Source organism: Canis lupus, chromosome 14 (genome assembly GCF_048164855.1).
Source record: "Canis lupus baileyi chromosome 14, mCanLup2.hap1, whole genome shotgun sequence".
Classification (NCBI taxonomy): Eukaryota; Metazoa; Chordata; class Mammalia; order Carnivora; family Canidae; genus Canis; species Canis lupus.
In genome coordinates this window covers 40,209,116-40,222,584 of record NC_132851.1, presented here as the reverse complement: position 1 = coordinate 40,222,584, position 13,469 = coordinate 40,209,116, and the positions used below count along the sequence as shown (strand labels likewise).

At 42.5% G+C, this 13,469-nt stretch overlaps 1 pseudogene; it reads right to left on the bottom strand.

Annotated features, from left to right (window-relative positions):
* Nucleotides 1-291: 291 nt before the first annotated feature.
* Nucleotides 292-7,402, bottom strand: LOC140604245 (thyroid hormone receptor-associated protein 3 pseudogene; annotated as a pseudogene).
* Nucleotides 7,403-13,469: the final 6,067 nt, after the last annotated feature.

The following is a 13,469-nucleotide window of genomic DNA, read 5'->3' as shown; positions in this document are numbered from 1 at the left end:
AGGGGCGCCGCCAGGCACACACAGCTGACGTCCCCACGTGCCTTCCAGGGGTGGCCAGACGCCAGGGTCAGGACCCCACAGACTCTACTGTGACTTAGCCTGTGCCCGTGGCCTGGACGGGCCTGGGACAGAGTGACAGCCGGGGAGCCTCAGGTCACCAGGGTCTGTGTTAAGCGCCCTGGGAGGTCTGTGCTATATATTTCTCTTAGGACACTTTTGCTGCATCCCAAGGGTTTTGGACCACTGTGTTTTCATTTTGGTCTGTTTCCATGTTTTTTTTTTTTTCAAAGATTTTATTCATTTATTCATGAGAGACACAGAGAGAGAGAGGCAGAGACACGGGCAGAAGGAGAAGCAGAGGAGAAGCAGAGCAGCTCCATGCAAGGAGCCTGATGTGGGACTCGATCTCGAGACTCCAGGATCACGCCCTGGGCCAAAGGCAGGCGCCCAACTGCTAAGCCACCCAGGGATCCCCATCCATGTATGGTTTTTATTTCTTCTTTGATTTCCTGATTGACCATTCATTGTTTAGCAGCATGTTGTTTAACTTCTATGTACTTGTGGTCTTTCCAAATCTTGTGGCTGACCTCAAGTTTCACTGCATTGTGGTCAGAAAATATACATGGTGTGATCTCAGTTTTTTTTGTAGTTGTGAAGGTCTGATCTGTGACCCAGTACGTGATCTGTTCTAGAGAAAGTCCCATGTGCACTGGAAAAGGCTTTATATTCTGCTTTAGGATGAAATGTTCTGAATATATCTGTTGTCTATCTGGTCCAGCATGTCATTCAAAACCATTGTTTCCTTATTGAGTTTCTGCTTATATTATCCATCCATTGCTGTAAGTGGGGTGTTAAAGTCCCCTACTATTATTGTATTATTATCTTTTTTTATTTTTTAATTTGTAGGAGTTGAAAATTTTTTAAGGGTGTTTTCTGTTTTTCCCCCTAAACATGAATCATTCAAGTAAAACCAACTTAACTATAGAAATGTAGCAAAGTAAGGGGAAAGAAGCACAACAACCCAAGGGGCAAAGGTTGGGGGAGGGGCAGTCCACATATAACATAGGCATTAATGCTATATGATTCACCTGCTCGGGACAGTCTCCCCAGAAGGCAAGCACAAGGACCCATTTTAAAAGGATATTTTCCCCCCAAACATCCAAGAATGTTTCAACTTAAAGCTTAAGGTTAAAAAAAAGGAAAGAGAAAACAACCCACCCAACCATAACCACCTTCCTTAATTGATCATACGAGTTTTCATTTTATAAAAAGACTAATAAAAATATTGAAAAAAATGTTTTCTCATCTTATATTTGTAAAGATAATAGAATTCAGAAGTTTAAAAAAAAAAAAAGAATTCAGAAGTTTCTTAGAAAACAGACCAGAAACTGCTTTCCAGTTTCCACCCCTGTTGCTGAGAGGATCAGCAGGACTATAAAGTTTGGGATACTGGAGCTGGGGGTGGAGAATGGGATGCCCAGCCCAGAAGAACTCAGAAAATATTGGGGTGGGGGGCACGTGGGGTGTGGTTAGCAGCACGCCATGGGATACATGGCTGTGCAGAAAAGGGGAACACAAGGTGGTCAGAAAGGCCTTGAACTCCTTGACATACAAAACCGGTTTTTACAAAGATCCAAGCAGTTTGGTCCCAAACTGAGGTGAACACTTCAATGTTTATTCACATGCTTTGTTTTCTCTTTAAAGAATCAAAGTTGCCCAAATTAAATCTTTCTGCTATTATTACTACACATGCCTTAAAAAAAAAAAAAAAAAAAAAAAAAAAAAAAGGAAGAAGAAGGGCTTTTAAAATCCGGATAAGGGAGAAGAGATCAAAAATCAAATTAGTCCTCTTAGCTCCAAATCAAAGTAAGAACAAAACTGTTGGGGTCTAATAGGGAACAAACAAAAATCCAAGTATCGCTCTCCCCTCCCTACCCCAGCCCCCACCCCACACACCAACAACAAATGAGAAACACAGCTAAAGCCCAATGTGTTCTGCTCAAGAGCTGGGCCTGACCCCAGTCTCCTCAGCCGGCTGCCTCTGTCCAGTGGGACACAGCGCCAGGGAAGCTTTCGGCTGGAGTGGGATTCTGCGCGGCTGGCTGCTGGGGGTAGGGGTGGGACGTTTGCAGTCTTGAGGCTCCTCCGTCTTGCTGTTCACCAGCCATCTTCCCAGTGCCCTCTGTGCCCTGGGCAAGGGCTCCCACCAGTGTGGCCCCTACTCAGTTGTGGGCTGTAAGTTGTCCTTCTCTTTTCGGTTCTCTGTCCCACTCTCGTCGTCTTCAATCTCCCCTTCCTCCCCACTAAACTTGTCATGGACCCATTTGGGGCTGGGGCTGGATTTCCAGAACATGAACCGGCCTCAACCGCGGCGGAAGGCTCCTCGGCTCCGACCGCCACTCACCCACTTCTCACTGCCTTCACCTTCAGGGTCATCATGCAGATAATACTTCTTGCTCTTGGGCGTTTACTCAGGGTCCCACTCCTCCTCCAGGTTTCTCTTTTGAAAATCGTTGTTGCTGTTGTAGTTGTTGTTGTTACCAGAGTAGGTGCCTCTGCCCCAGCCTCTCCCTCTGGGCTCGAAATTGAAAGGTCCCGTTAGCCCTGCCGCCTCTTTCATTTGGACCCACGAAGTCCTTGGTCCCTAGTCTTGACTTGTCAAAGCCCGTGCTGCTCTCTTCCCTCTCCTCTGTTTCTTCAGTGTACCCTTCTGCTTTGTAGGAGTGGGATGACCGGGAGGAAGAGGAGGACCTGGACTGGCCTCGTGCCCTCTGATGCTTCTTCTGCTTCTTTGATCCTTTATGAGTTTTCCCTGTTTTCTCAGCTAATCTTTCCCTTGAGTGGCTTGAGTCTCGGGAATCCACTGATTCTCTTGATTTACCTCGTTTAAGATCTCTCTCCTTATATTTTTTATGACGTTCAATATCAAGGCAGAGGTCAAGAGGATCATCTTGGTATTTTCCCTCAGCCTTGTAGCCAGGTTTCCATGGACTTTTCATTTCATCATGAGCCAAACCATGTTTGCTGCACGTACTGGGAGAAATGTCTATCCTCCTGTGTACTTCTGGGCTTTTCTTGTTTTTAGCTGCCTGCTGCTCAGTTCCTCTCTTCGGGTATTTAGTAAAACGCTCATGCAATGTCATTCCTGAGGACCCAAAGTGATGCTCTTTTATGTGGTGAACAATGGTCACTATATGCTGGTCAAACAGTTCAGAGGGGCTCCGCTGAGACTGAGCTGACTGTATGTGCTGGAAAATGGAACACAATTCCTGTTCCTTTTTGTTGCTATGGACTAGATCCCAACAAAGCTTGTGTTCCTGAGCCAATAAGCCACTTGGTCTTGCAAGGTCCTCATCAAAAGAGTCCATCCGGACATTGACCTGGGCCTCTCGAGTAATGGAAAATGAAGACTTCCCCATGCAAAAGTCTCCCTTGGCTCCTAACTTCTCTCGGCTCTCAGAGGTCTTTCTTGGGGGAGGTGACGAGCTTTTCTCCTGGACTGCTTTGTAAGTGGTCACTCAGAAATTCTTTTCAGGCATGAATCCTCTGTACCCACTTTCAGTTCTCTTGGGCCCTCCCTGATCCTCCTTTTTTGATCTTTCAGAGAAAGATTCCTCCTCCAGCTGCTCTGTTTTCCTCTGCTTTTCCTTCCCTAGAGGTGCATGCATACACCAGGCCTTCCCATTTGCCTGACTTCTCTTCCTGGTTTTTGTTTGCACCTGCTATGACTTTCGACATAAATTTGGGTTCATCATCAAACTCCAATTCCTTCCTTCCCTTAGCTTTGTCCTTATCTTGATCATCCATGTCATCCTTATGAAGTCGGCCATCTTCTCAAAGTCATCTCGAAGCTTATACCTTCTGAGAGACTGGCTACCCCGAAAAGACTTCTCTGTATCAGTTTTGGGAGCAAATGGATCAGATTTCATTTTTGAACCACCCAAGCCTGTGTCAGAGAAGCTCCCTTTCTCTTTCATTTTTCTCTTTATCAGTATTGATTTGTTTCTTCACCTTATCTTTTCCATTCTCTGTGTTCTATTCTTCTAGGTACCTCTTTGTAGCCTCCTTCTTCTGAGACAAGCCATACGTGGAGCCAGTGGCCAGTGGACTCTCACCCAAGGACCCAGAGCTATGATCAAATGGACTTTGGTGTGTTCCAGCCTGGTACCCAGCACCACTCTGCAGAGTTGAGCCCATCTGGGATGTGTTGGAAAGTGGAGGGCTAGGTTTTGGCACAGGGCTAGGTCAGGGTGAGCACCGCCTCACCACCACAGACTGGAGTGGGCTTTTGAGAGCAGGGCTTTGCTCCAGGGGACTCAACTCAGAAACTGCAGAGGCCCGTGATGCAGAACCAGCACTGTAAGTGGTGGCATCTGGCCATGGTTTCGATCTGTCAGATGCTTTTGTATCTTGAGAGGTGCCTCCAGAGAACATCTGCTCCTTGGCCTCATCACCTTGGTTATCCCTGGCAGCCTGAGATGGCCAGCTACCCTTGGAAGAGGACTTTTTCTTCTTTGCAGACTTGCGCTTAGAAGATTCTACTCGGCTGTAGTTGGAGGAAGAATGAGAGGATGAGGAGCACCTTGACCTGTCAGAGGAAGACTTATCAGAGTTTCTAGAATGGCTCCTGGACCTTGGTGAAGGGGACCTTCTCTTTGGGGATGGGGATCCGGGAACGGCCCCACAAGGACTGTATGCTTGCCGGTAGTTCTGCCATTTGAGCGGTAGTTTCCATAGCCTCCTCGGTTATACCATGGATAAAAGCCTTTGTTGCACCCACGGAAATAATAGGGCCTTCTGTAGCCTCTGTTGTGACCTCGGAAATCCCGATTCTGATATACTCTTGGGTGATTTCTCTCCCTGTTATGAGCTGGAGAATATGATCTGGAACGAGACCTAGATCTCAGCCTGCGCTTCCTTGAACAAGAGACAGATCGACTTCGGGACCGAGACTTCAAAAATGAACAAGAACAAGACCTTGATGCAAATCTTGAGCAAGAAGTTAGAGATCCAGACTTGGATTTGTTTGTATTTGACATCTCTGAAGAGAGCGTCACTTTTCAATTATACCTTATTTGAACAATGATTCAACTTGCACCGGATCCCAGATACCACCACAAAAGAACACTGGCATGGTCACTGGCTTCTCCAATTTACAAAGTCAGGATACAATTCTGGGCCCACCGCAGCGATCACAGCTGCAGCCTCGCAACGGCACAACCGGCCCCTATTATTGTATTATTATCAATGAGTTCCTTTATGTTTGTTATTATTTTATATATCTGGGTGTCCCCATTTTGGGTGCATAAATATTTACAATTGTTAAATCTTCTTCTTGGATAGACCTCTTAATTATGATATACTTCCCTTTTTCGTCTTTAGTTTAAAATCTAGTTTGTCTGAGATAACTGTTGCTGTTCTGACTTTCTTTCGATGTCCATTTGCATAAATGTTTTCTCATTCCCTCACTTTCAATCTGCAGGTGTCTTTAGGTCTAAAATGAGTCTCCTGGAGGCAGCATATAGGTGTGTTTTATTTTTTCATTCTGACACCCTGTCTTTTAATTGGAATGTTTAGTTCATTTGCATTCTGAGTACTTATTGATAGATAATTTATTGCCTTTTTATTACATGTTTTATCATTGTTTCTAGAGATTTTCTGTTTCTTTCTTGTCTTTGTCACTTTTGGTCTTTTCTTTCCGCTCAAAGAGTCCCCTTTAATATTCTTTTGCAGGGCTGGTTTAGTAGTCACAAACTCCTTAATTTTTGTTGACTGGAAAACTCTTTATCTCTCCTATTCTGAATGAGTCTACTGGATAGAGTATCCTTGGCTGCAGATTTTTCCCACTTAGCACTTTGAATATATCATGCCACTTTCTTCTGGCATGCAAAGTTTCTATGAAGAGATCTGCAGCTAGCCTAAATGGGCCTTGCCTTATAAGTTAGGGACTTCTTTTGTCTTCATGCTTTTAGAATTTGTTTTCCTTATCACTATATTTTGCAAATTTAAGTGAAACATGTCTTGGTGTTGGCCTGTTTTTGTTGATTTTGATGTGAGTTCTCTGTGCCTCCTGGATCTGGATATCTGTTTCCTTCCCCAGATTAGGGAAGTTTTCAGCTATTATTTCCTCAAATAAGTTTTCTGCCCCCTTTTCTCTCTTCTTCTTCTTCCGGAACTCCTAAAATATGAATGTTGTTACATTTTATGGAGCCACTGAGTTTCCTAAGTCTATTCTCATGTTGCTGTAATTCTTTCTCTCTTTTGTTCAGCTTTATTATTTTCCATTATTTTATCTTCTATATCATTATTCATTCCTCTGCTTCTTCCAACCTTGTGGTCATTGCATCCAGTCTGTTTCTAATTTCAGTTATTGCATTTTTCATTTCTGATTGATCCTTTTTTAACTCTTCTATTCGCTGCAGTAAGGGCCTCCCTGAAGCCTTCCAGTCTTTTCTCAAGCCTAGTAAGCATCCTTAGATTGTTGCTTTAAATTCTCCATCAGGCATGTTACTTCTGTTTCATTTAGATCTCTGGCCATGATTTTATCTTGTTCTCTCATTTGGGATAAATTCCTCCATCTCAATATTTTGCCTAAGTCTCTGTCTTCTCTGTGTTGGAAAACCCTGTTATGTTTCCTTCTCCTGAGAGTACTGGCTTTATGAAGAAGAGGTCATATAGTGTCCATGGTGCTTCAGGGAGTGTCTCTGCTGTGTGATGCATATACTCTGCTGCCCTATCCTTTAGGCCAGTCGTCTGCAGAGGTTCCCCTTACCTGCAGTGCAAAACATTTGGTCCCTGGCCAGAATGTGGAGAATTTTAACTGGGCGTGCTCTGGTCTGCTTGTTAAATGAGACCTGATACTACTTCCACTAGAAATGAAGCCCTGCAGAACTCTCTAGTGGGGAAACATGGTGTGGGGTTTCCATAGATCTTCCAGGGAAGGTGCCCACTGTGCTGAGACTGAGGCAAGCTTGACTGGGAAGGGCAGTATGCCCAGAGTGCAGGTGGGTGGGACTTAATGTAAGCAGGTTAGGCAGCCAGAGTTGGTGCTGAGCTGCTTTCCTCAGGTGACTCTGTTTATGCTGAGGGACATGGCAAGGGGAAGGGAACTGGCACTGGCTGACTCCTTTGTCCCTGGAAAAGTGTCTCCCTGAACTCTGCCTCTCAGGACCGGCTTTGAGAAGAGTAAATAATCTCCCCTTGTGTACCCCAAGAATTCTTTAGATCACTGTTTCCACGCCATCTACTCCTGGGTTATTTGCCTATCTTTTCTCCAGGAGTAGGGCAGCACCCAGGGCTCTATCCCAGCCAAGTCCCAGGTGATGAGTTTTAATAGACAATACTAAAAGCCAATCCACAAAATGGAAAAAAATGATAATGTGAACTTCCTAAACTTAAAGCGTCTACTCTGTAAAAGTAGAAGGTCTGTGAGAGACCTTGCTCAGAAAACTAAAAGGCAACCCATAAACTGGGAAAATATTTGCAAAATATATATCTGATAAAGAATTTGTATGCAAAATATACCCAAAAAACTCTCAGAACTCAACAATAAGGAAACAACCTAATTGATAATCAGTAAATATCTGGACAGATGCCTGGACAAAGAAGATAAACAGATACCAAGTACACATACAAAAATATGTCTGACATCATCATTAGGAAATTACAAATTAAAACAACAGTGAGATAGTACTGCACATCTAAATGCTAAAATCCAAAAAACGAGGATACCAATTATTGGAAGATAAAGAACGACAGGAACACTCCTTCACACTGAGGGAAATGCATGAACAGCCACTATGGAAAGTAGTTAGGCAGTTTTTTCCAAAGCTAAATAAGTCCCATCTTAGGATCCAACCATTGTAATTCTAGTATTTAGACAATTGCTTTGAAAATTATTTCCAGGGATCCCTGGGTGGCGCAGCGGTTTAGCGCCTGCCTTTGGCCCAGGGCGCGATCCTGGAGACCCGGGATCGAATCCCACGTCAGGCTCCCGGTGTATGGAGCCTGCTTCTCCCTCTGCCTATGTCTCTGCCTCTCTCTCTCTCTCTCTCTGTGTGACTATCATAAATAAATAAAAAAAAAAATTTAAAAAAAAAAAAAGAGAAAATTATTTCCAAACAAAAACTAGCATGCAGCTATGCACAGAAGCTCTATTCATAATGGTTAAAAACACAAAGAAATCAAAATTTCCTTCAATAGATGAATTCATAACCAACCTGGGGTGCATTCATGTGAAGGAAGCAGAATACACTACCTCCAAATATGCCTATATTGGGGCTGATTAATTTTAAGAAACAGCAGACAGAGGAGAATCTCTGAAAAACCAGGTAGAGGTTGCTGTTTGATGAGAGACACTTATAAATGAAAGCTCCATTTGTAAGTGTGTCTCCCTCTCTCTCTCTCCATACCAGAAACAGAGGAATAACAATCTCAAGAAACTTTTATCAAAAGAAGGCACAGGGGCAGCCTAGATGGCTCAGCGGTTTAGTGCCATCTTTGGCTCAGGGTATGATCCTGGAGACCCGGGATTGAGTCCCACATCAGGCTCCCTGCATGGAGCCTGCTTCTCCTTCTGCCTCTGCCTCTCTCTCTGTGTCTCTCGTGAATAAATAAATAAAATGTTTTTTTTAAAAAAAGAGAAGACACAGGCTTAAATCTGTATAACAAACATACCCTCATTTCCTGTGTTCACCTGATAACATCCCTTACTGGCCTTCCCACCACCCAAAATCATTTCGTCTTTTTTTTTTTTTTTTAAGATTTATTTATTTATTTGGGGGGGTGCATGTGTGGAGGGAAGGGGAGAGTCAGAGGAAGAGAGAGTGTGAATCAGGCTCTCCACTTGGCATCTCATGCAGAGCTCAATCCCATGACCCTGAGACCCATGAACCTGAGCCAAAACCAAGATTCAGAGGCCCAATCAACTGCACCACCCAGGAGCCCCCATTTTGTCTTTAGATGAAGATGGCATTTAGGGTGATGACTCAGCCACTTTGAAGAGTTACTCCATTTTTCTGGGTATCTCCCATGTATATTAAACTTCTGTTTGTTTTTCTTCTATTAATCTATTTACCAATAAAAAGAAATAAACCATCATCCAACAAAGACATAGATGAATCTTACATGTATTTTGCTAAGTCAAAGAATCCAGACTGAAAAGTCTGAAAAAGCTAAACAGTTTGTAGGACATTCTGGAAAAGGCAAAACTACAGAGATAATAAGGATCATGGAGTGGGGGATTGAGGTATGCCATGATACTTTAATGATAGATACTGGTCAGTATTTGTTTATCAAAATCCTAACATTTTTGCATCATAAAGGATAGTCATAATCTACTCAAGTTATTTAGGATGTGGGAATGTCACAGGATGGTGTATGGGCCAAGGGCAGGCCACCCTGAATGTGCCACTTTGGCGTATTGATTATTTTATTTTATTTTTTATTTGTGTATTTATTTTTAACCCTGTATTGATTATTTTAAATAAAACTTACTTAAGAAAAAAAAAAAAGAGGTGGGGCGCCTGTGTAGCTCAGTCAGTTAAGTGACTGACTCTTGATTTCAGCTCAGGTCATGATCTCAGGGTTGTGAGATCAAGCCCCATATCAGGCTCTGCCCTGGGCATAGAACCTGCTTAAGATTTTCTCCCTCCCTCAGCTCTTCCCTCCCTCTCTCCTTGGCTGTAAAAGAATTAAATTAAATCAAATCAAATCAAATTAAAGAGAGTCTATGTAAGAGAGACTCTGTCCCTCTGGAAGCAGGAAATAAATCCCCATATGAAGATCTCCCTGTGTCAGGAGGTAGAGACTTCCTTATCACCAGAGATGGGAAATTTAAAGCTTAGAAGGCTGTATAAACAATCGTTATTACTTTTTACTAATTTACTACCTCAGCCCAGAATCTGTTTAGAATTCCTTACTTTCCATAGTTCCACTATTGTATACATTGCTGCTATAAACATTGGGGTCCAGGTGCCCCTTTGGATCACTACATTTATATTTTTGGGGTAAATAAGTCATAATGCAATTGCTGCATCATAGGGTAACTCTATTTTTAACTCTTTGAGGAACCTCCATACTGTTTTTCCAGAGTGGTGGTGCCAGCTTACATTCCCACCAGCACCGTAAGACGGTTCCCCTTTCTCTGCATCATCACCATTTGTTGTTTCCCGACTTGTTAATTTTAGCCATTCTGACTGGTGTGAGGTGGTATCTCATTATGCTTTTGATTTTTATTTCCCGGATGCTGAGTGACGCGGAGCATTTTTCATGTGTCTGTTGGCCATTTGTATGAAGCTAAACTATGGAAAGGGCCCAGATGTCCATCAATAGATGAATAGATAAAGAAGATGTGGTATATATACAGTGGAATATTACTTAACCATGAAAAAAGGAAAAGAAATCTTGCCATTAGCAATGATGTGAGTGTACTATGCTAAGTGAAATAAGTCAATCAGAGAAAGCAATTATCATATGATTTCACTCATATGTGGGATTTAAGAAACAGAATAGAGAAACATAGAAGAAGGGAGAGAAAAATAAAACAAGACAAAATCAGAGAGGGAGATAAACCATAAAAGAGATTCTAACTACAGGAGACAAACTGAGGGCTGCTGGAGGAGTGGAGTTGGGAGAATGGCGTAGCTGGGTGATGGGCATTAAGGAGGGCAAGTGATGTGCAGCCCAATGTGGCTCAGCAGCTGAGCACCACTTTCGGCCCAGGGCATGATCCTGGAGACCCGGGATCGAGTCCCACATGGGGCTCCCTGCATGGAGCCTGCTTCTCCCTCTGCCTGTGTCTCTTTCTCTCTCTGTGTGTCTCTCATGAATAAATAAATAAAATCTTAAAAAAAAAAAAAACTTGGGCAAGTGATGTACTGAGCACTGGGTGTTACATACAATTGATGAATCACTGATCTCTACCCCTGAAGCTAATAATACACTATATGTTAATTAACTGAATTTAAATAAAATTTAAAAAATTTTAAATGAACTCCTTACCAGTTGAAGCTCCCAAGGTTAAGTTTTCTTGTCCTATGAATTTGTCACAGGTTTATTTTCTCTTTGTCCAAAAAGTTTAGAAACTGGGTGCTTTGGTATTTCTTTAGGTGTCAATTTCATTATTGGACCTCTAAGTGTACACAATTAAACTTTGTTTTTGTTTTCCTCCTGTTAATCTGTCTCATGTCAATGTAATTCCTAGTCCTACTGGAAGAACCTTAGAATGAGGAAAATTTCTTTCTCCCCTTCAGTGGAATACAGACTGTGACAAATAACCTAACTGTATTAGAAACACAAGGATGGGGAAAAAAAGCCCTCATTGTAGATTGTTTAACAAAAGGCAATGACCTAAGTAACTTTGGAAATGCATGGAATCTATGCACTAAAGAAAAAAAGTACTGTATGTATACAGTGGGCCCTGTTTCTTGCAATTCTTTCCCAAGGGTGGTAGCTAATAGTTCTGAAAATGCCACATCTGTAATCTGTAAAAAATGAATTAAATAATTGCCAGGTGGTGGGAGCCAGGCTTCTCACTGTTGTAGTAGGAAGTTACAGATCTGCAAAGGGAGAAAAATCACAATATCTGTGTGATGATGGACCAGGTAGGAGATATCATTATAAACTCATCTTTCACTTAATATAGATATGGACAGTTCCACATAGAAATCTTTATAAGTAGGTATGTTTACACAGGTTGGAATATGTGCACATATTTCCTTGCATTGTCTGCTGAGCACATTTAGTCCTCATGTAAGACTTTAATACCATTCTCTAATAAAGAACCAGGGAGCAGCCCGGGTGGCTCAGCGGTTTAGCGCTGCCTTCAGCCTAGGGTCCTAGAGACCTGGGATCGAGTCCCATATCGGGCTCCCTGCATGGCGCCTGCTTCTCCCTCTGCATGTGTCTCTGCCTTTCTCTCTATCTCTCTGTGTCTCTCATGAATAAATAAATAAAATCTTAAAAAAAAAAAAAAAGGAACCAGGGCTCTTTGAAAAATTGCCGACACTCAGACTAAGACAGTAAATGTAGGAGCCAGGATTATCTTGAAGTATCAGAAAGTAAGGAAGAACCAAGAAAAAAAATCCACAAAGATGGAATTATGTCAAAGGAAAACAGGAATCAATGGAAAGCATTCTCAGTAGCCAAAGCAGGAATGAACCAGCAGCCAAACACAGCAGTGCAGGAGTACGATCAACAGCCTAAAATGACTACCCAAGTGTCCATGCTAGTAAACATAAATGATTATTTATAAAGGAAACCACAATGGGACGCCTGGGTGGCTCAGCAGCTGAGTGTCTGCCTTTGGCTCAGGGTGTGATCCTGGAGTCCCAGGATCCAGCCCCACATCGGGGTCCCTGCAGGGAGCCTGCTTCTCCCTCTGCCTGTGTCTCTGTCTGTGTGTCTCTCATGAATAAATAAGTAAAATATTAAAAAAAAAAAAAAGATAAAAAGAAAACCACAAGCACAAAAATGGAGTCACCTGTGTTAAGAGCCCCAGGTCAGCATATGGTTTCACTCATATGTGGAATATAAGAAATAGTGAAAGAGATTATAAGGGAAAGGAGGGGAACTGAGTGGGAAAAATTAGAGAGACAACCCATGAAAGACTCCTAACTCTGGGAAACAAAGTGTTGCAGAAGGGGAGGTGGGTGGGAGGATGGGGTAGCTGGGTGACGGGCACTGAGGGGAGGATACTTGATGGGATGAGCACTGGGTGTTATATGTTGGCAAATTGAATTTAAATTAAAATTTAAAAATAAAATAAAAAATAAAAATAAAGAGACTCAGGTCAGTGAATCAAAATTTAATACCTAATCTAAATGCAGTTTCACACACATACCCCATGTAACCTTTAACCAGTCAACCTGGAAAATGTATTGAATGGCCTCTTTGTTCCCCTTAGGATGATGACCTTGCCTAAAACAATGCATCCTTTGCTAATAATTTCCTTTTTTCAATACCCTCTCTACTTTTAAAAATATTTCCTTCCCTACAATTCAAAGAAGCTCCTTTCTATTTGCTAGATGGGATGATGCCCATTTCATGAATTGTTTCATGAAGTCATTGTGATCTTTTAAATTACTTGGTTGCATTTTCATCAACATATTACAAGGGTTTTTTTTTTATTTACAATTTTTTGAAGATTTTATTTGTTCATGAGAGACAGAGAGAGAGAGAGAGGCAGAAATACAGGCAGAGGGAGAAGCAGACTCCATGCAGGGAGCCCAATGTAGGACTTGATCCTGGGTCTCCAGGATCAGGCCCTGGGCTGAAGGCGGTGCTAAACCTCTGAGCCACCAGGGCTGCGCTATTACAAGGTTTTTTTACAAATGGGTTGAATAGACCTCTCCTACTAAATAGTCCAAATAATAGATATGTGCACTTAGCCATCATCCATCAAGGGGGTGGAGCTAACTCCCCTCTCCTAAAAGTGTGCGCTCCACATAGTATTTTCCTGCTCAAGAAGA